The 26252-nt window shown below is 45.5% G+C and overlaps 1 long non-coding RNA gene and 1 pseudogene across 1 annotated transcript; both read right to left on the bottom strand.

Moving 5' to 3' along the window:
- Positions 1 to 26252, bottom strand: part of LOC149357256 (uncharacterized) — a 40287-nt pseudogene that overhangs the window by 881 nt on the left and 13154 nt on the right.
- LOC149357257 (uncharacterized) lies at positions 18366 to 20619 on the bottom strand. The gene is made up of 3 exons (XR_016291798.1): positions 20007 to 20619; positions 19695 to 19784; positions 18366 to 18610 (listed from the first exon to the last, which is right to left on the bottom strand). It is a non-coding gene; the product is annotated as an uncharacterized LOC149357257 (long non-coding RNA).

Genomic DNA, 26252 nt, shown 5'->3' with positions numbered 1-26252 from the left:
AACTGGGATCGGGCTGCTGTGGCGTCGGTTGTGGAGAGCAAACCAGACTTGGAGTGCTGTCTTGCAGATCAATGCCAGAGTGGTCGCTGTCAGTGTCCGTGGGTGTCGGGAACTCTCTGGATCGGTCACTGGAAATTTCTGTCTCCTATGAATGGCATGCCTCCACTTCGCCTTTGCCTGCTCCTCAGGATGACACTGCATGAAGGTGCCTCCTAGGATCTGGCCAGTGGTGCCAAGGTCAGGGCTAGCTTCCGAACAGTTTGAATCTGGTGTGGAAAATGTTACCCTCCGCCCTGATGGATCTGCCGGTATTCGCTGCACCTCCTCGTCGAGATCTGTGGGCGTCGGACATGTGCGAGTATGTTCTTGTTCGCAACCCCTTGGAAGAACAACTGGCGTGGAAGTAACAGGTGGGAGTTTCACGAGTCGCCGGTTCAAGAGGGACGCAGGTGCGACTGTAGGTCGGTGTGCCGCGGAGGTTGCCCGTTGAAGATGGCCCTCCCACAGAGTGACGGAAGGCGTGCACAGGATCGATACTGCATCCTCCTCCGGCTTGCATTGCGGGGTATAGAAGCCGGCAACCGGAGCAGACATTGAGGCACACGATTCACTCACAGCAGTCTTGTCGGGAGCAAAAGGCATACCTGGTGGCATTGACGCCTCTGCAGCACCCATAGTGGCCCTCACTGCAGCCACCTGCGTTGCCAGGCGAGGCGTGATGCCGCTGTGCGGCACACGAGTTGGCACAAACCCCGGGTACTGCTCTGGTTTGGCAGGCTGGTTTCGCCTGCTTGATGCTAGATATAGCTGCGCTGCCGGCAGGGGCATTGACCGCACGAAGCTCTGAGTGAGTTCCTGCGTGGCGGAAAAATTCTCCCGCATCTCGCGGAGGCACGAGTGCTGCATCCTCCCCTCCCGAAACAGCTCCTGAAGGCAGCCGGTCAGCGGCAGGACAGCATGGAGTCGTACGCCCTGCAGGAAGGGCAGCCCCTTGGAGGTGCTCTTGAGATAGTCATACTGCCTCCCTGGAAAATACGTACCGTCATTGGTTGTGTTCTTAGGGATGCGGAACTTTCTCTTTGACAGTGAGCATTTCGTGACCGCATGGGCGAAAAACAGGCTTGTGAAACGCAGTGCCATACCATTTAAGTGGCTGAGAATCCTGCCATGGGCGTTGTGTGGGCGACTTCACAACATCTTGATCTGCTGTGAAGCTAAGCTGCGCGGAGACACGACGCAAAGCAAGCGTCGACGAAAGGTTATGGGAGGCTCCTTGAGGCTAACACACTGACATTGAAGCCCACAGATTACATCGTTATCCTGGAAATAACGAACCAAATTAATTAATGCGTCTCTTAACCACTGCCCATACAAAGGGGCGGAAAGTAGATTCTGCCAATGACAGTCATTAATTTCCTGACTGCAAGTGAATCCAATAGCTAAATTGAGGGAACTGCTTAATCTGGCAGCGATCTTGAATTAGCTCTTAGATAGCGGTATTGAAAGTGCTCATGACTATTTATTTACTGATGTATTTTTCATGTTGTTAGCCTCTTTATAGGGTCGCGATAGGGAGGGAGTATGACAATAAATTGATCAAAATATTGGCACATTCGAAAGGTTCAAACAAGAAACATTATAACGGCGAACATTTCCATCTAGATTACCGCAAACGCAAAATTCAAATACTGTTACGCTGGAGCTGATGACACTCAAAGCATACAAGAAAGATTCTTGTCGAGGCCAAAATGATTTTGCTCTTTTTTTTTCCAGTGGTACCTGTCACTTTTGCGGCCACGCAGAGAAAGTTGATGCATCAACCTTAGCTACCACTATTTCCAACTTACCCTGACGTTAGGCTAAAGACGTTTACATTTGTAATGTACAGCAAAATAATTTGTAAAACATCTTTTGTTTCCACTATTCAGATTATACACCATGTGACGCAAAATAACCAACAGTGAAGGTTGACTGATCCATACAACAAACTCGGAGCACGTCCGAACGGCGGCTGCGCAAGAGAATGATTGTGACAAATTTTCATCCCACCTGTTGCCGGCACTGCGCACTTCGTTAATGCAGTGCTTAAGGTCAGGAGGGTCTCAGTGGGTCTCGTACTCCCAACCGTCACCAGAAATTACTAGGGATCTGGGATACCTCGTACTGGAATGTTGGCACTGCATGAATCCGAAGCAAGCAGTCATTTTTTATTCTTCTTATCAGTTTTGGTTTTAACGTTCCTAATCTATTGTTTTGAAAATATCGCTGTGATTTTAGACGAACTCCTGTACTGCACATCTAAAGCTGCAAAAGCCGGTTTGCTGAAGCCTTCACCTTGATTTTCAATAAATAAATAAATATTCCCGCGACTGACATTCGAACCAGCCGCGGCGCTGAAACATGAGGCTCGCTGGTAACTGTACAAGAGCAGTTAGCTGTTGCTGCCGCCGAACCCGTGTCATGTGTTAAACTGTAACATACCCTTGCACTACTTCTTCTTTTTCCTCTGAAAACATGGCACATACCCACATGGGGGGATTGGTCGAGGTGTAGTAGCTTAAAGAAGGAAATTTGCATAAGCGATTACGGTGAGATATCAGCGCCAAGAGTGAGTTTTGAAAAATGTATCGATGAAAACCGACAGAAGAATATTTAAAGCGAAATACAAAACCGCATTTGGTGAAAAAAGAAGAGGTCGAAGAATTTTAAAAGAGGAAATAAACCTACCAGTTGCAACTATGTAATCAAATCAAATCAAATCAAATCAAATCAAATTTATTTTCAACATTGATACAATGTTGATGGCTTCCGTGACAAAAAGCTGTGAGGACAGCTTGACTAGGTCAGGGAACCATTTTGGCAGCAGCGACTTCATATACACTTCAGTAATTCAAATACAAATGAAATGTGCAACAGAATACATACATTGTCTTACTGAGTACATTAGTTAAAATGCAAGTGAATATTGTAATGGAATACACGGACTTCATTCATCAACTTAACTACGCCACAAAAGAACAATGTGCCCTACAATAAAACTACGCAACAAACAAATAAAAATTAGTACCATAAAGCGTTTTACACATGAGATCCCGATGAGAAGGCAAACACACACACACTCACTCTGTATGCCCAATTTCACAATTACCACTCAAAATCATAAAACAGTCTTAGAAAATTGCCCAGAAACAAACATGCTGCGCAATGCGGTGCGCGTTAGGGCAATGGAACCAGAAAATTGTGTTTTAATCTTGTTTAATAGAAATGGTACGTTGTACGTTAATGTTTGCAGAAGATAATTAGTGCGTGGCCGCGGTACAAACCATTCCTCAGACGCTCTGTTTCGATATGTGCGAGTTTGCAAAGTAAGAGTACACAGCTCCTTCAGGAACTGCTGGTAAGATACACTTGAGAAGTACAGCAGGTATAGTAGACGGTAATCGTAAATCTGTTGTATACTGACCAACTTGAACTGAGTAAAGAGGTCACGAGTGTGGTGAAAGTATGAAACATTAGCAATGCAACGAACAGCTTTCTTTTCGAGCCTATGTAGTATAGTTATGTTTTTTTTAGTAGTCGTGGCCCAAATTAACGTGCAGTAGTTAATGTGGGACCGAAAGACGGAGTGAAAAACTTGAAGTTTAATGTTAGTTGGAAAAATATCTCGAGATCGACGTATTAAGCCAACAGCGGAAGAGAGTTTTTTCACCAGTTGCTGTATATGCGCATCCCAAGTCATACGGTGCGATAGTACCACTCCTAAAACCTTGTGCTCTTTGACTATATCGATTGTAGAGCTGCCCAAGCGGAGCCCGCCAATCAAACTTACTGGTTTGTTTTTTGAAGCAAACAGAATGGCTTTTGATTTTTTAGGATTTATTCTTAAACAGTTTTTGCTCGACCAATCAAGCAATTTGCAGAGAGTTTCATTAGCGGTATGCAGTAGGTGAAAACTATTATCTGATGTGAAAAACAAGCTGGTATCATCAGCGTACAAAACAAACTTGACATGCTTATCAATACGAACCACATCGTTCACATAGATATTAAACAAAAACGGTCCCAAAACGCTGCCTTGAGGGACGCCGCATGGTATTTCTTTAAAGGAAGACAGACTGCCATCGATAACTACAGACTGCATGCGTGTTGCAAGGTATGACTTTAAGAGTGAATGGGGTACGCCCCGAATGCCATAGTGATACAGTTTATTAAGGAGAACAGTATGGTTGAGGCAGTCGAAAGCTTTGCTATAATCTACAAACACCCCAAGCGTTAGTTTATTTGCATCCATGTTTTTGAGTATCAATTCCTTTTGAATCAAAAGGGCAGACTCGGTAGAGCACCCTCTTCTGAACCCATGCTGACATTCAGAAAGAAGTTTATGCTTGGTAAAAAAGGGGTCGAGACGAGACAGAATAACTTTTTCAAGACCTTTTGAAAACACTGGGAGAACTGACACTGGTCGGTAGTTGGCAGCATCATTTTTGTCGCCGCCTTTATATATAACTGAAACTTTTGCGCGTTTCATGTTTAGTGGAAAAAAACCCGTCTCCAAAGCAAGGTTATAAATGTGTACGAGGGCTGGACAGATGACGTCGAGGACGTATTTGACCGGTCGGACCTGGATATTATCTATGTCAAGGCTTTTACTGTTCTTTAGTGACGTAAATATGTTGTAAACCTCAGCTGTATTAGTTGGCACCATAAAAACAGTGTTCAAGAGGTTGTCGTCAAGGGCGCAAGACGTTACAGAAGGAGCAGCATTGTTAGTCATGGCAGTTATGTAGTGGGTGTTGAAATGCTCTGCTAGAGCACCTTCAGTAAGCAGTTGACCTTCGACAGTCATCTGAAACTGACTAGGCGCAGCTGTACGCAGGCCGAGTGCGTCGTTCACAATCTTCCAGATCCGATCAGGACGAGATGTCGAGGCATCCTGAATCAGCTGCTGAAAGTACTGCACTTTGGCTTTCCTTAGTTCTCCTTAAATCATGGAGAAACCCACAAACTGAATCCAATGGAAATCCCTCGCACCGAACAATAATAACACTGGCAGAGTTATCGAGAGCCCTAACCTGAAGAGAGGGACTTCAAGGTAAATCTTTCTCTGAAGTGCGAGCTTTGGACAGTAAAGCAGAAAATGGTCTACAGAGTCGCATAGTCGCATAGGTTTGTCGGTGGCCACCCCCATGTGTATAGATGTAAATTTAAACTGGGAATCCTGCACCGTTACCGCGTCATTGATACCTCACGCAGGCTAGATTACACGAACGGACGTTCCAATTGTATGCTAAGTGCTGATAATCGGTGGCATTTAGCAAGGGATCGCGTAACCTGGCTGATATGTGTTGGATCCACTGATACCTGGAAACCGCCAGCAGACTGAAATTCGCGACGGCATAAATCACTGATCCGTGAGGAGCTGACCTTGCTAAGTAATCAGCCACCTCGTTTGAATGAATACCTACATGTCCTAGAACCCAAACAAAACGGACCTGCATTAAAGTGGGTGGGACAAAAAATCTCAAAATACGGCTAAAAAAAATCTCGCACTGTGTGTTGCACATCGTCGTCTTCATCAAGTTAAATAGGCGGCGCGAACAGATCACATCTTAACAATAGAGCTTAACCCTAGCCTAATATCGTCGCTAGACGTGCCGACGACCCAGCAAAGCAAAACTATGAGCCAGTCAGAGTAAACACACGCTTTCGCGCGTCCACGTGGTTTAACTTCGTTAAAACCCTAATTCATTTTCTAAAACCCGACACGGAATACCAAGTTGGCAGCGCTACAAAAACGAGGTAAAAAAGGAAACCCGTGCCCTTGCACAACGCGTCAGTCCAGAGCTGGCCACTCAGCTCCATGGCTACACAACAAGAACAAGCACATTGACAGAGCATAGGGATAGTATGTTTCAGGTCTGTGACATAAACTAAACAAACAACCTGAGAAATGACTTGTCCCTTTCGTATAAAACGATGTGCAAAACAGGCCGTCAGTCGCTTTCCCCCTCTCCTTATTTATTTCATTTTCAACTTGTGCTCAAATCACTCGATAACCCTTTGTGTAAGACGGGTGTTTATTGAAAGGAGCTGGGAAGACGGAAACAACGGCCAAAAGAGACCCAGGTCAGGAAAGGCGAGCACAGACTTACGTGGCGATAGCAATGCGGCTGAAGCGCAGGGCCGTGAGTGTGCATTTTCTTCTTCAAATTTGAGTCTGAGAAAAAACTTTCAGGTAGCATAGATTAATTCGCAGGAGCCGTGTGGTCGGGGCCCCTTGTCCAGGGCTTCGCAGGCGGCTGCTGACTTGCGTACTGGTTGGATGATCCAGGATTACTGGTCCAGGTTGTCGCTGGTCAGAGCCTCCTCCCACTGCTCGTGTGTCGCGTGTGGCGCTAGTGACTTTTTATCCGGTTTGACCTTGCATAGCATGGTAGAGCGTGGGGCTTGCTCCGCACCAAGGACAGTAACTCGGGAATTGCGTGGGTCTTCGCTTGTGTAAAATGTGAAGACTTAGATATGTGTTTGTTTGTTTGTATTCTCCTCCAGTCACTGGCATCCGAGTTGTTTGTGTGGCGGTGAGAGGAGGAGGATATAGAAGAGGAAAGGCAGGGAGGTTAACCGAAATAATAATCGGTTTGCTACCCTACACGGGGGGAAGGGGGTGAGGGGCGGTGAGAAATGTCTTCTTTCTATATAAAGTGTTCTAGCCAGTCACCGTAAGGTCCTAAGAGGGAGGAAGGGTCAGTGGCGTGGCCAGAAATTTTGCTCGGAGGGGGCTCATGTTGCAGCGCGGCCTCCTCACAGAATTTGTGGAGAGTCAAACGAAATAATAATAACTGCATTGTCATTGACAATGTCATTGAGTATTAGGTAACGCTACGCATTCTCTAGGCAAGTGAAATATGTATTTTTTTTAAATCAAAGAATGTATTCGTATGTCTTAAAAATCGTAGCAGACATAACTGATGCCAGTGCTTCCATGTTTTTACATATTTATTAAGTAAAAAAAATATCACATGAAGTCTAGAACTATATCAGTCCGAAACCAGCAAAGAAGTGCATGCCGCTAATATAAAAAACGTAAAGGCCATGAAATGAGCAAGTCGAGGACAAATATTTTAATGAATCTCTGTCGTTCAAGAACCTTTACATTTCTGTGCATATGCAACGGCCAGGGAAAAATCTCAATGACGCTGTCCTTCGTTCCAGTGTACTGCGCAGCAGCAGCTGTCACCGGGCGTGTATTGCGAGTAATTTCACCGATATTTCAGCCGCAACAGCGAGCACATGCATAAACGAGGAGTTCTGCAAAATATACATTAGAAGTTCGCAGATAAAATGGAAATACAACTTGATAAAGAACAAAAAAGTTTCAACGCAAACAAAGTCACTGTATGTATACACAAAACCTCGCAACAAGTTTTTTAAATACACATGTCTCCATTAAATCTACGTATCTAAGCAAACGTCACACTATATAACGCGTCAAATGAGGCAAATAAACATCTTGCGCAATCATACGCAAGGAAAGGGAGACCATCCAAGCAAGAACAGTACTTTGATAGCAGAAGTCGCGATTTGGACTTGGGCCACGCTGCGATTGGTGACAGTTCGAAAACATTTCGAGGGGGAGGGGGGGCTGAAGCCCTATAAGCCTCCCCCCCCCTCCCCTTGGCTACGCCCCTAGGTGGGGTAGGGATGGGGATCCGCCCTGTTTGTGAGAGCTCGGGCTAGATCACTCGCTACTTCGTTTCCAGCTAGGCCACCATGACCAGGTGTCCATGCTAATCTTCCTGAGAGTGAAAGTGTACTTAATAGTGTGCTCGCCCTTGCGTCATATTTTCCAGGAAGGTAATCCTGTAAGCTTGTTGGGAGTCCGCCACTATGTGCGATGACTTCACCTGTTGATCTTGAGTCTTGATTGTGATGGCTATGGCTAGTGATACCACTTCCGCAGGATCTTCGGTATTGAATGAAGCCCTGTCGTCGACCGCAGCAGTCGCGAACCTGTCTGGCACGGCATAGGCACCGATGTCCACGTATACCGCTTCAGATTGTTTTGATAGTTTTTTACCGAAAAGCTTTGCTAGGCTCGTCAACACCACGCTTCGCGTGAGCTGTATCCCCTGGACTGAAGTCACGCACGGCGCAGGCCACTGCGCATGTGCGCGGCCAATTCTCCTCCTCGCCACCGTTTGACCTTTCGCCGCAGCCTTGCGCAGTGCGCATTTGAAAGGAGGGGTATATAAGGCGCGCTTGCCCATAGAACAGGCGCCGACAGTCGCCACGGAAGGAGAACAAGAAGCGACAGTGCGCCAGGAAACACTCATATCTCGGTGGACACCCGAACCGCGCCGTAAGGGAAGGAAAATAAAAAGAAAATTGGTTTTAAGGAAAGCAAACGACGCCTGTCACTCTCATATCTCGGTGGATACCCGAACCGCGCCGTAAGTGCCTTAAGGAAAATGAAATGAAATGAAAATTGCTTTTAAGGAAAGCAAATGCCTGTCTCTCATATCTTGGCGTACACCAGAAAGGAATGCACACCACAGTACATGTCTCAGAAGCAACCTTCTAAGACAGCACCGTAAACACTACAGGCGCGGCTCCTCCTCCGCCTCGCCGCAGCTTTTCGCTTCGACATATCCAGTCTTAACCTCAACTAAGCCACAGCCAATTTTTTTTGCCATCTTTTTGTCTCTCGCGCTCCTTCTATCCTTCTGCCGTTAGGGATGCATGTGCCTTGTTATCGGGTTTACATAGATCTTTTCTCTTTAAGGTGTCAGAATTTAGGACTTGATCCCGCTAGTTCGTAGTGCCTGCCATAGCGCCGGTGTCGTCAGGATATCCCTACCCTCTTGTTTTGTGGTTAAGCGTTTTTTTTTTTACCCTGTAGAACCGCTTCCCTGAGGTCGTCACAGGTGCTGTGTACTCCGAGTTCCCAAATACGCTCCATTATTGTCGTTCATTGGATGTTTAGGCAGTTTTATGGGCTCCCCTTATGATGGTATCAGTGGCCCTTCTATCAACGATTCTGAAAGCTTGATAGGGGAGCCCCTAGGTGGTACTGCTTACGACTAGGGCGAGACTGTGGCCCGGGCATCCCTGTCGGCTGCCGCTCCTGTTCCTCCGAAGCGAACCAGCGGTACTCCATCAGGTTGAACTGCTGATCCTTCCTGCTGACGTGTTGGCTTGAAGGGTTTTTTTGTTGTTTGTTGTCCTTTTGGACGGCGGTGTTGTTGTGCCTTGGTCCACTGACTGTCTTGAGGCGCTCCTCGCAGTCTCTGTCTCCCGTTGCATGGTTTTCTTGGCACGCCAATCACTCAGCCTCGCAGCTGTGGTTTTCCTCCGGGTCCTGAAGTCCGTAGTCGCGGCACAGGTTGATCCCCGGGGTTGGGCACACGTCCGCAATGTGGCCTGCTTTGAGACATAATTTGCAGGTCTGCTGTGTCGGTCTACATGGGCAGCACGCCGTCTATCCTCCGTAGTAGATGACGTAACGGGGAAGGATGGGCCTCAGGAAGGTTAGCACTGCTGTGCGAGACCCTCCAAACATGCGTGCTTGAACGATCTCTACCTAGCCGGGTGCGCAGTCAAAGGTTGGCTAAGAATCATTCTCATGGAGTGTTTGGGTCCATTCCATGAATAACTCCTCTGATGGCATCCTCAGGCGCCGCCAGATAGACGTTTACTGCGTTAGTCTTGCCCTCCAGGCACAGACTCGTGATATGCAGTACGGCATCCGTGGTCTCTTCACAGGGAGCGCTGACTATGATGATTTTTGATACGGTTTGTGCTCGCACAATAATGCGGTCGCACGATGGTAAGTAATTGTTGCAGGCTGCCACGATGGCTCTAGAAAACTGGGCTGGCACGAATTTCTTGACGTCCATGCCCTTCTTGGGTCTTACACTTATCTTGTAGACAGCTGTAGTAGGCGGTGGTAGCTTCCTCTTCTTCTGAGTCGTGTGACGCACTGCCGGCTGGGCTAGCGATACTGACGGCTTTTGCGGTTTTACGGCGCTCTGAAGTAGGTGCGTTGGGGCAGCATAAGTCTTTCCTGCGTTCACGACTTGCACGCACTTTGCTAATCTTTTACAATTCTTCTTGCATATGTTTACCTGCCAGTTGCAGTGCAGGCCGTCAGGCGATCAGGCACGGCCTTCGTCACCACCTGGATGATTTTGGATTTGGGCGTCTAAATGCATTTCCTTGGCATTCGTAGAGTTAGCTGGGTGAGTGGTTGGTAAGCATAGACCACTGAGAACCACCTCGTTTTGGTTTGATGTATCCTTTTTTGTTTTTAATTTGAGATGTTTGCCATTAGGCATCATGCTGACTGGGTAGACTGCACTAGGCCTCGCCCCACCTAGCGTGGTGGCCACCGCCTCGAAGCCTCACAATTCCCTAGAAATGTCGGAAAAACGCTCACAGGCTTGATAAAATCGTCGATGGATACCAGATGATTTCGCAAAACTCTTCGAATTATGATTTCCTAGATTGGAGGGATGTTTCGCAGGAAATTTGCCTTGTTGGCAGAGCCCATGCGAAGCGCGTCCACTTCTACTTCTTCTTCTTCCCCTCAGTAAACATAGGTTAAATAGCCACGCGGGAGGCTGGGCCAAGGTACGGTGGTGACCACTCCCATCAGCTCTCCGTCTTCGTCTCCCTCTTTAGATTTGATCAGCTGGTATCGTATAAATCGAGGTTGGGTACGCAGAACAACAGCCTGAAGTGCGCGATGACAACCCATAATAATCCAGCCTATCATTCGGAACAATTAGGTAGTTAGTACACCATATGCTTTGTTCCTTAATTTCCTCGCAGTCGTCGTCGTGTGTTGTAATTTTCTGGTGTCATTGCAGTGCTTAGGATCTGGGTCCCTTTGCAGCCTCCTAATTCGCCCCACACATTGAGTGGCTTCGTCGCCATTTTCAGCCCAAGTGCATCCACTTGCAGCACCGAGGACTCTCCCATATTCCTCCATTAACCTTATGCACCCTATTCTTACAAAATTCCTAATCTGGTCTGGCTACCTGCGCACATGTCCAAATTTCAGTTATTTTTCTAAAAAAAAGGTCCCTTTCGACGACAGCTGATTGGCCGAAACGCCGGGTGCGGTGGTCAGTTGGGTTGCGACATTGAGGGGGCAGAAGTGAGGGCGCTGGAAGCTGCGCTGCCGGGAGCTGCAAAAGGCTTGGCGACGCTTTTGCCCTTTGCCGAAAAACAGAACAAGACAAAAAAAAAACTGGCATCTTGGGCATCAGACGCCACAGTAAAGAGGCAATGTGAATATGCACCATTCGCGAAGTGTTCCTCAAAAAAAAAAAAATACTTCGTGCACACCTTTTGCACTTTGTATTTGCGAGATATATACTTAAATAAAAATTTGAATTACGCAACTGGTTAGCCAAAAACAGTGATAAATGGCGGCCGCTGCAGCCACCGATCGCCGATGGCAAACCACAGCCGGCCAGATTATTCGTCCAGCCCGGCGTTTTACATTTAGCTCGAGGGGAAAGAGGACGGGAGAGGATAATTTGGCGTGCACTCACTCGCTACACGAGTGGTGGACGCAGGCTGTCGTACTGAAACAGCAATGCGCAGCGGCGACCTTCGGTCAGCACAGAGCGGTACTGCTTGCTTCCTGCGAAATCGCTAAACTAACTTCTCTTCTGTTATCGGAACACTAAACACAGCGATCACAGTTTTTTTTATTTTGTACACCTTTTGTGCAGGCACTGCAGGAACCGCGAGTCACTGCTCTAAGGCATTCTTTTATTTGTGCCGAAAATAAACGAAATGGTTTACCAGCAAAACTTCTTGCTCTTTTTGGTCTCACAAAGGCGTTGACAGCCTTTGCGGGAGACGTATTAAGAGCGTCACCGTTACGCAAGCGCACGTTTGCCCACGGCCACCTGGAAACCGGATATCCTGCATTCGCATTACATGCCCTGGCCAAGCCCATATCTTCCTCTGGATTTCGACTCGGATACCCGTAACATGAGCTTGTTCTCAGTCCCACTCCGTTCTCTTCCTGTGTCTTAACGTTACACCTATCATTTTCCTTTCCACACTTTTGCAAGCTGAACCCTTTTAGTTAGCCTCCAGGTTTTTTCCCCAGAGTCGACTACCGGTAAGATACAGCTGTTATTTACCTTTCTCTTGAATGAATATTCTTAGCTTTCATTCATGCTTTTAGAGAAACTGCGAAATGCGCTCGGCCCCAATCTTATTATTTCAGTTATTTCAATCTCGTGATGCGGATCGGCGGCCACTACCTGTCCTAAGTACACGTATTCCGTTACCGCTTCCAGCACCTCCCTACCAATAGTGAACTGCAGTCACCTTCCGAGACTGTTCCGTATTACTGTCCCTCCACTATTCTAATGGGTTCAGAATTTACCCCGGGCCTCGTGCTTCGGCTCTCCTGGGGTGAAATGCTTGCTAAATGGCCTTTCGTCACAACACCTGTCCTCGATGGAAAATCTATGCGCCAGGAACCATAACCTGCCTTGTGGGGTAAAACTCATTAGAGCCCTGTTTTCTTCAATTCCATGCAAAAGAAAATGAAGGGATACGCAGAGATATCAAGATAGGTTTTGCAGTTTACAGCGCGTGTGCACTTTTATCACGCAAGGAAGACAACAAAACCCCAAAATCTAATAAAAACCAAAGCAAAGCCTCCAGACGACTCGATGTAGTCACCACACTCGTTAGTTTGAACCGGTGCAGCGGGGGTCAAAAACGTTACGTCGTATTTTCCAGCAATGAAAGTGTCTCCCGCCGCTGAAGAGATGTCCACGGGGTCACAAAGAGACCTCCTACAGCACCGTATACAGCATGAAAACCTCGTGGCATTGTGCTCCATTAACCCCTTTAAACTCAGTACGACACGGCAGCGCCTTTTTGTGCATTCCGACAACCGTTAGCGGCGCTACAGGTTTGCAGCAAGCAGACGACCTGACAGCGGAACAGGGCGTCCCACCGCCGTGCACGGGCTCCGAGCACCTGCGCATGCGCGCAGGAGCCTGCGAGTTCTCTGCGCATGCGCTGTGGTACGGAATGGCTGCACCTGGTATGTTCCACAATGGGCTGGACAGCGGATCCACCAGTCTCTACTGCAGTTAGGCCTCGTATAACGAATGGTAGCCTTATGCGCTTACACGCTACTCAAATTAAAAACAACGACTGTAACGTTACCACTGCTATGAGGAAGGCTAACTAAAAAGGGAAGGCTGACTGCATGCCGAAACGCCCGCGTCAGGCATTCGGTATAAACACTACCATCGACCTGGTGTGAAGTGGCACGGCGTTACGCATTGTTTCCTTCACATGGCTCCAGTATCCCGCGGTCGTGCGTTTAACAGCGCGGTCGCGGATGCGCAGGCGCTCACATGATTTTGAAAGTAGTTCGGACGGCGCGAAAACAACAAAGACAAAGGAGACACGAACACAACAGGACGGGCGCCAACTTGCAACTGAAGTTTATTGCACCAGACCCCTACATTTTATGCATCACCCCAGCCATATCTCGCAAGCCTATCACACATCAAAACGAAATTGTCATCAAAAGTCCTAACACCGGAAGTAGGCGCAACTATTCCAGACAGATATGCATTCTGCACTATACACATGATAACATTTTCCTTATTTTATAAGTCTCAAGATTAGAAGAGCGCGCAACCCACATGAAAGCAATTCATTCTGAAAAAGAAATACAAACGCTTGAACAAGGCAACCAGAGCGCAAACTCAACAATTTAACACAAATTGTCATAATGAAAGAATGACCAACAACAAACGCGGAAAATTTTTGGTGGACATGAAAACGTAAACCTTCGGGGAAACCTCCCAGCGTCAATGAACTATTTCTAGCGTCAAAATCATTGAGAAAACCTCCCAGCGTCAAAGATAAAACGTAAAATCTAAAGACAGCCTTCGAGAAAAGCCACCTCAGCGTCACTAATTGAAATTGAAGGCCTACTCACGCATGCGCTTCCCGCTTTCTTAATAAAAAATGCCTCCACTACTTCCCGCTCAAATCTGTCTTTACCGCTCTTCAAAAAAACTGTTTTGCTCAAATCCGGACTACACCCTTTGCAAGTCTTGCAGTGGTCAGCAAGGAAACTTCCACATCAAAAACATCAACATCATCAAAAACATTAAACATCAAAAACAGTTCACGAAATGCAGATCACAAGTGGTATATCAGATTCCTCTAAGCTGTGGTCTTGTGTACATAGGGCAAACCGGTCGATGTTTTAATGAACGGGCCAGCGAACACATGCGGAATGTGCGCCAACAACATGGAAGTTTCCTTGCTGACCACTGCAAGACTTGCAAAGGGTGTAGTCCGGATTTGAGCAAAACAGTTTTTTTGAAGAGCGGTAAAGACAGATTTGAGCGGGAAGTAGTGGAGGCATTTTTTATTAAGAAAGCGGGAAGCGCATGCGTGAGTAGGCCTTCAATTTCAATTAGTGACGCTGAGGTGGCTTTTCTCGAAGGCTGTCTTTAGATTTTACGTTTTATCTTTGACGCTGGGAGGTTTTCTCAATGATTTTGACGCTAGAAATAGTTCATTGACGCTGGGAGGTTTCCCCGAAGGTTTACGTTTTCATGTCCACCAAAAATTTTCCGCGTTTGTTGTTGGTCATTCTTTCATTATGACAATTTGTGTTAAATTGTTGAGTTTGCGCTCTGGTTGCCTTGTTCAAGCGTTTGTATTTCTTTTTCAGAATGAATTGCTTTCATGTGGGTTGCGCGCTCTTCTAATCTTGAGACTTATAAAATAAGGAAAATGTTATCATGTGTATAGTGCAGAATGCATATCTGTCTGGAATAGTTGCGCCTACTTCCGGTGTTAGGACTTTTGATGACAATTTCGTTTTGATGTGTGATAGGCTTGCGAGATATGGCTGGGGTGATGCATAAAATGTAGGGGTCTGGTGCAATAAACTTCAGTTGCAAGTTGGCGCCCGTCCTGTTGTGTTCGTGTCTCCTTTGTCTTTGTTGTTTTCGCGCCGTCCGAACTACTTTCAAGATATGAGCCAACTAGCCCAAATCAAAGTACTTCTTGAGCTCACATGATACTACACGATGGCCTGGATCAATGGTACGCGGTCGCGAGGTATCCAGGATCATTGTTCGTGGCATGAGAACGGAGAAGCCAGAAGTCTCTCTATCTCGACGCTGCGACCACGCCGTGACAGTAGGAATGACCTTCGCTATGACTGACACGGGTGGGGACCAGATAAGTGCTCGCGTAGTACCTTATCTCTGCTCCCAAAAAACCAATGTCGCTGATCGACATTTGGGTAGCAAGGCCATATTCCACAAATGCTGCGTGCATCACATAAGAAAAAAAAAAACAGAAACAAAACGCTGAGACGAGAGGAACATTTGGCAATCTAAAACGTGACACAGCCGCTATTCGCCTCCGCAGTAAATGCCAGTTCCGTCACCAAAAGGTGCTCCTTTCCTTGTTTGCTTAACCTGAAATGTGTTGTCACGCTGGGGCGAACCAGAAAAGGGAAGTCTCCAATAAAAGGCCATTACACCGTCAGGAGGAAGTGCTTATGCGCTGCTCTAAGGTGCAAAGCGCACGCGTAGAGGAGTTCAGGACATATGAAGGATGCTCAGCCAATAAGAACGGAAGCTTCAGCGAGCCGCCATATCGGCGAAAGCACCCGCCCAGTAACCAGCGACTTTAAAGCTCTCGAACGTAGTTCTCTCCATTCAATTCCGGTGCAGTCCGGTGGAGCACCGAGCTACGTGCTGATCTTGCTGCTTACTTCTACACTCTAAGAAAAAAAGGTGTGATCTTAGTCTTTTTGGGGGGTAAAACACTTGTCGCTGAGCTGACACCTTTTTGGGGGTAAGGTTACGCTGTTTCTTGGAGACTAAGTATTTATGCTCTCGCACATAGAGTAATGTTACGCTCTAATAGCCTAAACTTGCACTGACATAAGAAGAGTAACTTTAAACCAGTTAGGTATAACATTACGCCTTTCTAAAAGGGGTAAATGTTAGCCTGAGGAAAGCATAAACATATCCTAGCATGCGAGGTGCAAGTTTGCACCTTTAGCAGGTAAATTTATGCTATGTATAGAAGTCCAAAGTTACTTTGTCAAAGACTAAACTTATACCGTCATAAACAGAGCAAAGTTTGCACCCCTGTGGTGCAAGCTTATACCGTTACATGATGGATAAAGTTACCCTTCTAGTGGTACAAAGTAATGCCCTACTGCAAAGGGTATCTATACACTACTCGGTGGTGTATTTATACTGTCCACACGAGAGCATTATTACCCTTCTGTAGCGTAAACCTGCCCACTGAATGCAGAACTAAAGTTGACCCATATGGTAGAAGCCTGAGTCTTTCTGGAAGTGCAGGCAGTGTCAAAATGTTGCGACGAATCTTTCATGTGAGATGATCTGTGTCATTGTGTGTTCAGGTGCAGGTACTACTGCAGAATGTACACAAAGAATTCATAAACGAATCGGATAAAGAAACATACCGTCATATTTATTTTGTCACATGCTACACCATATTACAGCAATGACCCTGGCAGTCTTCTTCATACAGGTGGAGGCAGTATGTACCATGTACTTGACCTGCACAGAAAAGAAAACATATAATGAATTTTGCAACCACAAGGCTCAGATGACGTGACCATGGGCTTAGTTAATTCAGGTCTAAAAGTGTAAACCACACAAACGGCAGGGATAAAGGGAGATGCATGAAAACAATGCCACAAGTGTAGGCTTCTGTTTATTAATGCGAACCAAAATCAGAAAAGATATGCAGGAAAAACAAAACATGTCCTAAATGGCGGCTACTTAATAACTCACATATGCTGACATTATCACAAGCACACTGGCTCCTCAGCAAAAATCCAGAACATTGTGCCCAGCTGCACGGTCAGGCTGTAGGCATCCCGGATGCCAGACTAAGAAGAGGGTCATATCAAGAAACAGAAAAACATGTGCATGAAATGGAAGCTACTAAAAGGTGATAAAATGAAATGCCGTTTAACAAATCCTTCCCTCCATTCTCGTGTTTTTATTTCTCCATATCTAGAGCGGTTAAGGTTTCATGCAGCCCTTGCTAACAATATGTCTCTGGTCTCTGATGCCATTATATGTTTTGTTGCCCATACAGTGAATTTTCTTCCTAAAAGGGAAGTGTAGGTGATTATCTGAACATCAATGAGTGATACTTCAACTGTAATTTTCCCTGCATATATTACCTGTGAATTCATTTCCGATTAGCAAACAGCAGGAAGCTTGTGCCTGTGATGGCATTTCTGGGTGCATTCCATTGTCACAGCCTTTCGATACAGTTTAAATACCTGGTGAAAGGCCTATGCACAAAGGCGTATGCACTATAAATCTTAGTGTATCACTCCTGGAAAACAAGGAAAAGCTTTCGGCTAAACGTGAAATAATAGCAAGGGCAACTTACACATCTAAAGAGTTGTCTCGATGCATGAGGTAACGTCATACCAAAAATATTATTTGGAAAACATTATAATAAAGATACTTTTTATTCACGTTCATAGCCTGTTTCATATTACACCTCTACATTATGCCTGTGCAAAAAGGTTTGGTTATGGACAGGCCTTCACTGACAGACTACATTAACTACATAAGCAGCATAGAACAGTCTCCTACTAAAGCAGTATTTTTGCTTGAGGAAATTACAAATCTCATCTTTTTATTTAGACAGTGCTGCTTCATCCAATGCTTGCAGCATATGCAGCAGCAGTAATTCTCATGAATTACATTTTGCTGGCACAATAGAATGTTACCTTTACACATCTTTTCAGATGCTTAGCATAATGAAATTTTAAACACTGACTGACCGCATGCAAGAATGGCTATTAAAACAGCTGCCTTCCATATCTGCTGTCACATGCAGGGCACGTGAGCTTAATTAAATTTTAAGTTCACTCCGATGTGAAATAAAACTAATATGGATTCATGTGAGTTATTGGAAATTATTCACATCAGTGAACAGCCCCTTCCTACTCAAAAAGAAAGTGTGAACAGTGCAAAGAAGATTAACAGCCTCACATAGCTGCATATCACATTAAGCTTCACATGCATAAACGGTGCTAGTCATATTAGCTTGGTAGCATGCCACCCTGCCAAGCATTACCATAACTGTGTGTCATTTTTTTCTGACGCCAAGCAACATGGATTGTAGGCAGCGCCTCTCAAACTAATTCAATATGAAATCTTTGCTGAAGTCCAGCCTAGTTTTGCAGAAAAAAAACTGCATTTATACTTCATGCCATAAAAAGTGGTCACAATTATTCGAACCATTATTCAGAAATTCTTTCATAACTAAGTCCTCGAAAACATTGAAAAGCTCCAAAATCTCTGTAATAGAATGGCTGCAGCTGCGCAACATAGCATACTATGTTCACGGATGGACATCAAGTGATGATGAACTTGCAACAATGTCCCAATTACATAAAAACATACATACCACACACATCTAGTCCCGGCCACTTGTAGGGTTTTTAAGAATCCAGGCTGAACTTCGGTGCTAGGAGTGACAATGGTTGTGCACCTTTGCATCCCTCCTTCTCCCAGGTGCACTGCAATAGAGGCGTCATTTATAGCGTTAGTGTAATGGCTAGTGATAACTTATATGTTTATTAAACCACGTAATGGCAGTACACATGCTCAAAAAACGACAGGAATAGTTTGAAAACGAGAAACAACTTTTTATTCCAGATTTTATCCATTGCAGCACTTGCCACATATTTATAACAGGCATAATTGACGCAGTGCACTGGCACAATAAGCCTGGACAAACTTCTACAGCACAATGGCCTATTACCAGTGAATTGTCACTAAGTGCCTAACATAATTAACATATTTTCTAACAGCCACTGCAGAAAAAAGAAAGAACTATACTGTTACTGCTTACGAGATTCACAGTATTCATTACAGAATTTTTTTTTCGTTGACAGATTGCCGCAGTGCAACTGAAATCCTTATTGTTCTACACAGAAAAGCTTAGATACTAGCATATTCTTCTATTCAACCTCTTAGAGCGACATCAAACCTAAAGTCTCACTCTTTCACAAGAGAATACAAGAGCACAAAAAGAGGTGACATAGACTGTACGCTTTTGTGAGCTAATGTTTGGCCACCCACTAGCCCCGACCTTTTCACTAGTAAAAAGAACTAAACAAGTTCACTTTTCTCTATTAGTTCTCAGCCTGAGTGAAGAGCCAGTTACATATCAACTTAACACCATTAGCAAGCGCATCTTGCCATTCGAATGCAGTAAAACTGCTGGCATGATAAGTCACATTCTGGGTTAGCAAAAATATTGCAAGGTGTAAGCGAAAACGGTTGCATGCCAGGAAGCGTAGAGCACAAATGAGCTGCTAATTTCTTGCCTATGAATAAATAAATTTCACGTTTACTGTTTTATCGTCTGCTTGCTACTCCGTGGTAAAGAAAAAAAAAATTGACGCCGTCCATTCGCAAAAAAAGCGGCCTGGCAGAAGGAGTTGCCTTGCCGCGCTAAAATTATAAAGGGATTATTGTCCAATAAGAATCACATACAGTGCTGCAGTAGATGTGAGCACTGCGTGCAGTACGTGCTACAGAAGCGCGCACACTAATTTACTCGCCCCTTTCTGAACGGAGACTGCGGTTTGGACTTACCTTACTGAATGGTCGTGAGCAGGGACAAATACTTGGCGTCGAAGAGACGACCGGCAATGTTCTTTCGCACGGCAGACGAAGGATCAGAGCCTGCAGCGAAAAAAAGCATGAGAAAGACGCCTGCAGATTGCGCCGCTGCGATCGTGTGTTGTACACGATCGGCTCCCTCCGGCCGCACGCGACCGGCTCAAAACAAGAAATAGCAACAAGCAGCGGCTCGCGCACACAATCCATGATAAAAAATCTGTACTGAACACACCATAACTTGATGGCAGGAAACAACCCGTATGACCAAACGAAAATGTCACTTACTTGTACGGTTGAAATTGGGCGCAAAGAATCCGTACGATGAGGGCGCCGCGACGATCTGGCGTGCGCTGTTTCTTTCAGACGTTGACTCTTTCGCGAAGATGTCGCCCACTGCAGCGTCACACATCGATGAAGCTTGCACGATGAAGTAATCGCTGAACAGAACCTAAACGCACATAGGCCCGTACTACAAGATAAAAAGAGGAATGCGCGTCGCGACTTGCACGCACGGCACCTAGGCGCGGTAAACAGCGGCTTCGTCTTCGACTCTAGGCGAGCGGCCAATCCAAATAGACAGGCACGTGACCTGAAGAGCGAGAAGGGAGCAACCAGGAGAAACTACAACCCATCGCCAGCCATCGCTTCCAAAGCTTGCTTCGCGCCATAGAGGAATTACAGAGGAGGTTTTCCTTCCTCCATGCTTCGTGCCTTTCTTTCGTTCCGCCGGACCCCGCGCTTCCCCTCTTTTCCTTTTCTCCGCTGACTGAAAGAACGTCTGCGTTCCCAGTAGTGTCCCAAGGTCAAGCCGCCCGCGTGCGGGGCGACAACCTTTGGTCCTTGCAATGTGCTGGTAGCTTATTATTTTTGCATGCGCCTCTCTGCCCTTGTGGCACGTATTTTTCCGCGCTTTCGGCGTGCGCACAACTCCTCCATTATCGGAGACAACGAGCGCGGCGAGACTCGTCTTGTCAGTCCTTGCAGTATCCCTTTGAAGCTTTTAATGCAGCCAGCTATTACGCAGTATGAATTACGCAGATGCTGCCGTAAGTGTGTGGCGTATGCAACAGAATAGTTTTCAGAGCAGCTGCAGCTTAAAGTTACGAGCATCATTCGGAAGTTCTCGTCAGCTCTCATTTACTACCGCGTACAGGAGGCACTGCGAAATATATATCAATAAACTGCCCTTCCTGTACTTCTAAATCATTCATAGAACCGGCTAAAAAAGCGACGTAAATGCTGCAGCATTATTGATTCAATGTCAGGTACACTAACAGTTTTAAATACTGATATTGCCGCGTGATATTGCTGCGAGAAATTTCAACTTTCTTTTGTGCTGAAGGGGCCGCACGTGTGAGGAGAATCCGAAGAAAGCAAAAAAACCGCTCTGTTCAAACATAGTTTAACTCAATCTAAATAGATACAGCTGTATAAATATGGATTTAATAAAGCCGCATCGAGTGATCAGAAGCGTCAGGCAAACAAAGGGGATTCACAACATTTGAACATTTGAGGAAGATGGCGCAGAAGAGGGGTTCAAACGACAGTCGACCACTGCTGATGCAGCAGTTCTCACCTCTCATCGTTCCAGTGTTCGCGAAGTTCTCAAAATATTTTCAAAATGGGTCAACAGAGCAGAAATGGAGCACTGCCAGCGCTATGCCAGCAAGCATCCGTTAAGACGCTTCAACCGACTGGTTATTCGGGCGATTCCGTCTATTATACGCGCTTTCATTTTATTCAATATAGGCAGTTGCCACCGCTGAATTTGTGCTTTTGTTAAAGATTGGTTTGTCAGTGCGATACAATGTCCTTTAGCTCAGTTTTATTTGTGCGTACAAGACAAAAGTCTCAGTCATCCGAAGCAACTTACGATGATGAAGGAAAACCTGCCGGTTTATACGCCGTAGTTTCATTTATTTTCGAGCTTGGGTCTTCGGGCTGCGTCTATCTATTGCAATGCACTGTTTAGTGCTTATCATTAGCCTCTAAAAGAAAGAGTTATTTCCTGACGCATGAACCATTCCATAAGAATTCACAATGCACTGCCGCAATATAAGCACCTTGATTACTGTTTCCTCTGGCACCCGGTTTGTTGCGGAATTCGATGCTTCCATAGCGCTACAGTTCGAAAAAAAAAATTGGAGGCAGTCACCTTCATTTCTGACTATCAGTACTACTTGACTGTATTAAAGCTGCGCGGAACAACCTAAAAGCTAAAAGTTACGTAGACGTACACTGAGTTTAAGCTAATTTCTGCTCTTGTAGGCGTGCAGCACAATTTCATACGCAAGAGAAGTTCGAATAGACTTAAATCGCGTTGGTCGCCTCGCTCCCTGTTTATCAATTTAAAATAAGCTGAAATTGAATTGCTTCTATGTGAAACACTTGTACGCGCCAAAACATGATCAGGAAATGCAGCTATCTCGAAAACTGATTACTATATGGGCTTCGCTATCTTGTGCCGAGAGAAAAGATCCGTACACTTGTTGGAAAGGAAACGTAGAAATGCCTTTTACGCTGCGTTGAGGAGTTTCCGAGCAGATGTACAAATGCTGGTGATCACATAGTAGACCAGCAAAAGTGCGACTCTGAGGCCTGGCTCGTGTCTTGGTAAAAGTGCTCTAAACAAAAAAGTACCTATATATATGGAATGGTCAGGCCACGTTCACAACTCAGTTCAGATGCAGAATTATTCCTTCCCTAGTTTCTTGCATTTTTGTTTTTCAGCGTTGTCAGTATTAGTGGTGAATATCACGCGTTTATCAGCGAGTAGGGCTCTTTTTTGTTGTTGAAATGGAGCAGAAATATGAGAGTGCAATTTATTCGGGATTTGCGTCACATTGCATGTTCAGCCAGCATAAAATTACTGCGTCAACAATCTCGCTCGTTCGTCTGATTTTGATTTATTAACTTGTATGCATGTTAACCTGGACCCTTTCTGTTATATCGTCTGTTATTTGCTCAGGAACATGTGCCACAACGAGGGGTTATTCGAAAAGCAGTGCACGTTATTCGAAATTGTACGGAGGGAATTAACCGCCCTGGTATTTATCGTACGCTATTAGAAAATGAAGAACAGCGCTGACTAATAGAGCTTACGCTGGCTGTGAAGCAAAACTATTCCTTTTAAAGCTTTTATTACCGCTTTAATAAAAGCTTAACCACAAGCCGAAATTTTAAGCGCAATAATTTTCATGCCTCTGGTGTGTTGAAGCGCTAAACTGTTGATTTCGTTCAGAGCTGCGATTGGTCAGAGGAGTAGCACAGCACCGATCATGCCGTTTGTCTTTGCTGACTTACTTCTTTTTAAAATGATATCCAGTCATGAGTATGAAAGCACATGCACCGAATATTAGTGATTATTTTGGTCGTTAGCAACCAAGAGCATGTTTGCATGCGTGATGGTTGTCGTGGCCGATCGCGGCCAATGCACCTTTTTTCAGTAACGTTCTGTGCATCCGCCAAGCCGCCTCCAGGCGGAGATGGGCAGAAGATCGCTGTACATGTTCTTCCAAGAAATAGCTTCTGGTCCCTTGAAGAAGCGAGGAGGCGCGGTCAGTGTCGCCAGCGCGGGTGAAAGGATCAATGCAGTGGGGGAGCGTGAGCCAGCGTAGCTTTCAACTATTGTCCTCAAAATAACCCCGCCACCCCGCTTTCGGGAGAGGGCCATCTTCGAGAGGGAGGGGAGGCGGTGAGGGCTGCATACTTTGCTGTTCAGCGTCTTCGCGCAGAGGGAACACAGCTGGTTTGAAGAGTAAAAAAGGGGGTAAGTTTTCTGAAAGAGACTAACGGCCTCCACCACCTCCACACGGGTGTAACGATGCACTCTGCAAAGTGCATCGTTAGTCCATGCGCCTTCAGATAGCATAAGTCGTGAAGATGCACCCTTCTTACACCCTTTTTCTTAGAGTGTAGGTCCTGTTTTCGCGATCGCCTGCTGCCCCGTTCACTTGGCCGCCTGCCGGCTACTTCCCGGCTGATCAACGAGCGAGCAACGGAATACGCACGGCGCAACATCTAAGCCAAGAGCGTGGGCGGGCCAGCGATAACATCATCGCTTGATGTTCAACGGCAGCGGTGACGTCAGGGGTCTGGAAGGAGCTGAAGCCTACAAAAGGAAGAGCCAAACGATGCTGGGGTGCAGTCCGGTGGAGCACCGAGCTACGTGCTGATCTTGCTGCTTACTTCTAGGTAAGAGGCCTTTCAGCTGAGTTCAGACATCTTTCTTTGCTCCACTGGACTGCATTCCTGTATTGAACCATGCCGCCGCGAGATTGCATGAAATGTTCAAAGTTGCTTGAAAACGGTCAAGAGGGTGTATCATGTGCTAAATGCAAAAAAGTATACCATGCAGGTAAATGTGCGGGAATGACTAAAAAAACTTTCAAAAACATGACAGCACGCGAAATCGACCGCTGGATGTGTGAGAGCTGTAAAAAGAAGGACACAGAGGAAGAAACATCAGAAACCAGTGACACAGAACTAAGTAGAGAAGGAAGGGGAGAAAAGAAAAGTCGAATGAGTCATGTAACAAAACTGATTGAGGAGATTAGCCAAAAGATGGCTACAGTCTTGGTTCGGCTGGAAGCGCTGGAAAGAAAGCTAGACAGCCAATGCACGACAACAGCAGGAATAGAAGCATCGATGGAACTCCTGTCGCATAAATATGACGAAGTTATCGCCACCATGGCAAGGCAAGAAAAGGATATTGCTGAACTAAAAACCACTTCAGCAGAGCTGACGCAAAGGATTTCAGAAAAGGACACTGAAATCGCACGACTGAAGGAAAACGTTGAGAGTGCTGAACAGTACTCAAGGCGGAAAAACGTCGAGCTGCATGGCGTTCCCTATAAGCAGGGCGAAGATCTGTACAAAGTTCTAGCGGAACTGAGCGCAAAGCTAGAAATAGCGACAGTCGAGCGTCACTCACTAGACGCCGTTCACAGGTTAAAAGAGCAGAAAGATAAGATACCCCCAATCATTGTCAGATTTAAGGACTTGGCTGATCGTGACCTTTGGATTTCGAAGAAGTATGCACTGAAGTCTGATGACATTTGCATCAATGAAAATCTGACACGAGCACAAAAGAAGTTATTTTGGCAGAGTAAACAGAGGGGCAAACAGCAGGGCTACAAGTTTGTCTGGATGCGCAATGGCAAAATCTTTGCAAGGCGGCAAGAAGGAAGTACTGCTATCAAGATTGCAACGGAAAGTGATTTGGAAAAAATGAACTAATGGCTGAGTTCATGTCTTTCTTTGAGCGGGATTCTCATGTAAAACAGGTTGCAGAAGAAGAAGGGTTGATTCAGGAACTAAGTTTATTGCATGTAAACATACGTAGCATAAAAAAAACTGGGATCAGCTATGTGCTTATGTGAATAGCCGGCAGAAGAAAGAAGATGTAATTGTCCTAACCGAGGTTAATCTAGACGCAACCCAACAAAACATTTACAGCCTTGTTGGTTACTCTCATTACACTTGGTGTCGAGAAAACAGAAAAGGAGGAGGTGTGATCTTGTTTGTAAATGATACCTGGCTGTCATACGAAATTCAGGTATCCATAGACAACGCAGAAATGGTTGTTGTTTCTCTTAACAAATTGAATGTAACTTACACTGTGTGTGCAATATACAGACCACCCAGCAAGAACACCACTTTATTCCTGGAAGAACTTAGCTCACTAGTAAAAACATATATGAACGAGAAGCATTTTATTTTAGCCGGAGATCTAAATATAGATATAATGCAAGGGTCAAAGAGAGTAGTCAGGGACTATCTTGATCTACTGGCAGAATTTGGCTTAGCTAACCTTATTAATAAATGTACTAGAGAGGAATTTTTAGGTTCCAAGATAACGACATCGTGCATCGACCATATACGAGTAGTTGTTCGCATGGCAGACAAACACTGCTCTTCAGGAGTAATTAAACTGAAACTCGCAGATCACTACTTTGTGGCACTAGTAACCATGACAGAAACTTCCAACTACGAAGGTAGTGCGAACATAAGACCTATAGCTAGAAAAATTTTAGACGACAGGAGTGTAGACAATGCAATTCAGCACACAAACTGGGATGCGATGTTATCTCTGGATCACATGACTTTGTATAATACATTTCTTGCAAAGTTGCACCTAATATACTCGACATCATACAAATCTGTCAAAATTAAACAAAGAAAACCAGACAACCACTGGATAACGCAGGAAATTATGGAGTTGTGTTACTTAAAGGATAAAGCCTGGCAAAACTGTAGGAAGGACCCTGAAAACAATGCACTTAGAGAGCAATTTCGCACATTGCGAAATCTTGTAACAGCCAAAACGCTACTGGCTAAAAGAAGATACCTATCCCAGCAGTTTGTACTGAACAAGAACGATGGAAAAAAGACATGGAAATTAGCAAACAGTTTAATGGGCCGGGTCAAACAGTCTACGATTGAGGAGACGATCGAAAAAAACTTTCCGAAGGAAGAAACACAGTCATGTGTGAACTGTTTAACGACACATTCATTCACGCAACAGATAAG

This window comes from Amblyomma mixtum, chromosome 3 (genome assembly GCF_055824585.1).
Source record: "Amblyomma mixtum isolate Tamu chromosome 3, ASM5582458v1, whole genome shotgun sequence".
Taxonomy (NCBI): domain Eukaryota; kingdom Metazoa; phylum Arthropoda; class Arachnida; order Ixodida; family Ixodidae; genus Amblyomma; species Amblyomma mixtum.
Note: the sequence above shows the minus strand (reverse complement) of the source record. Positions and strands in the feature narration are given on the sequence as shown.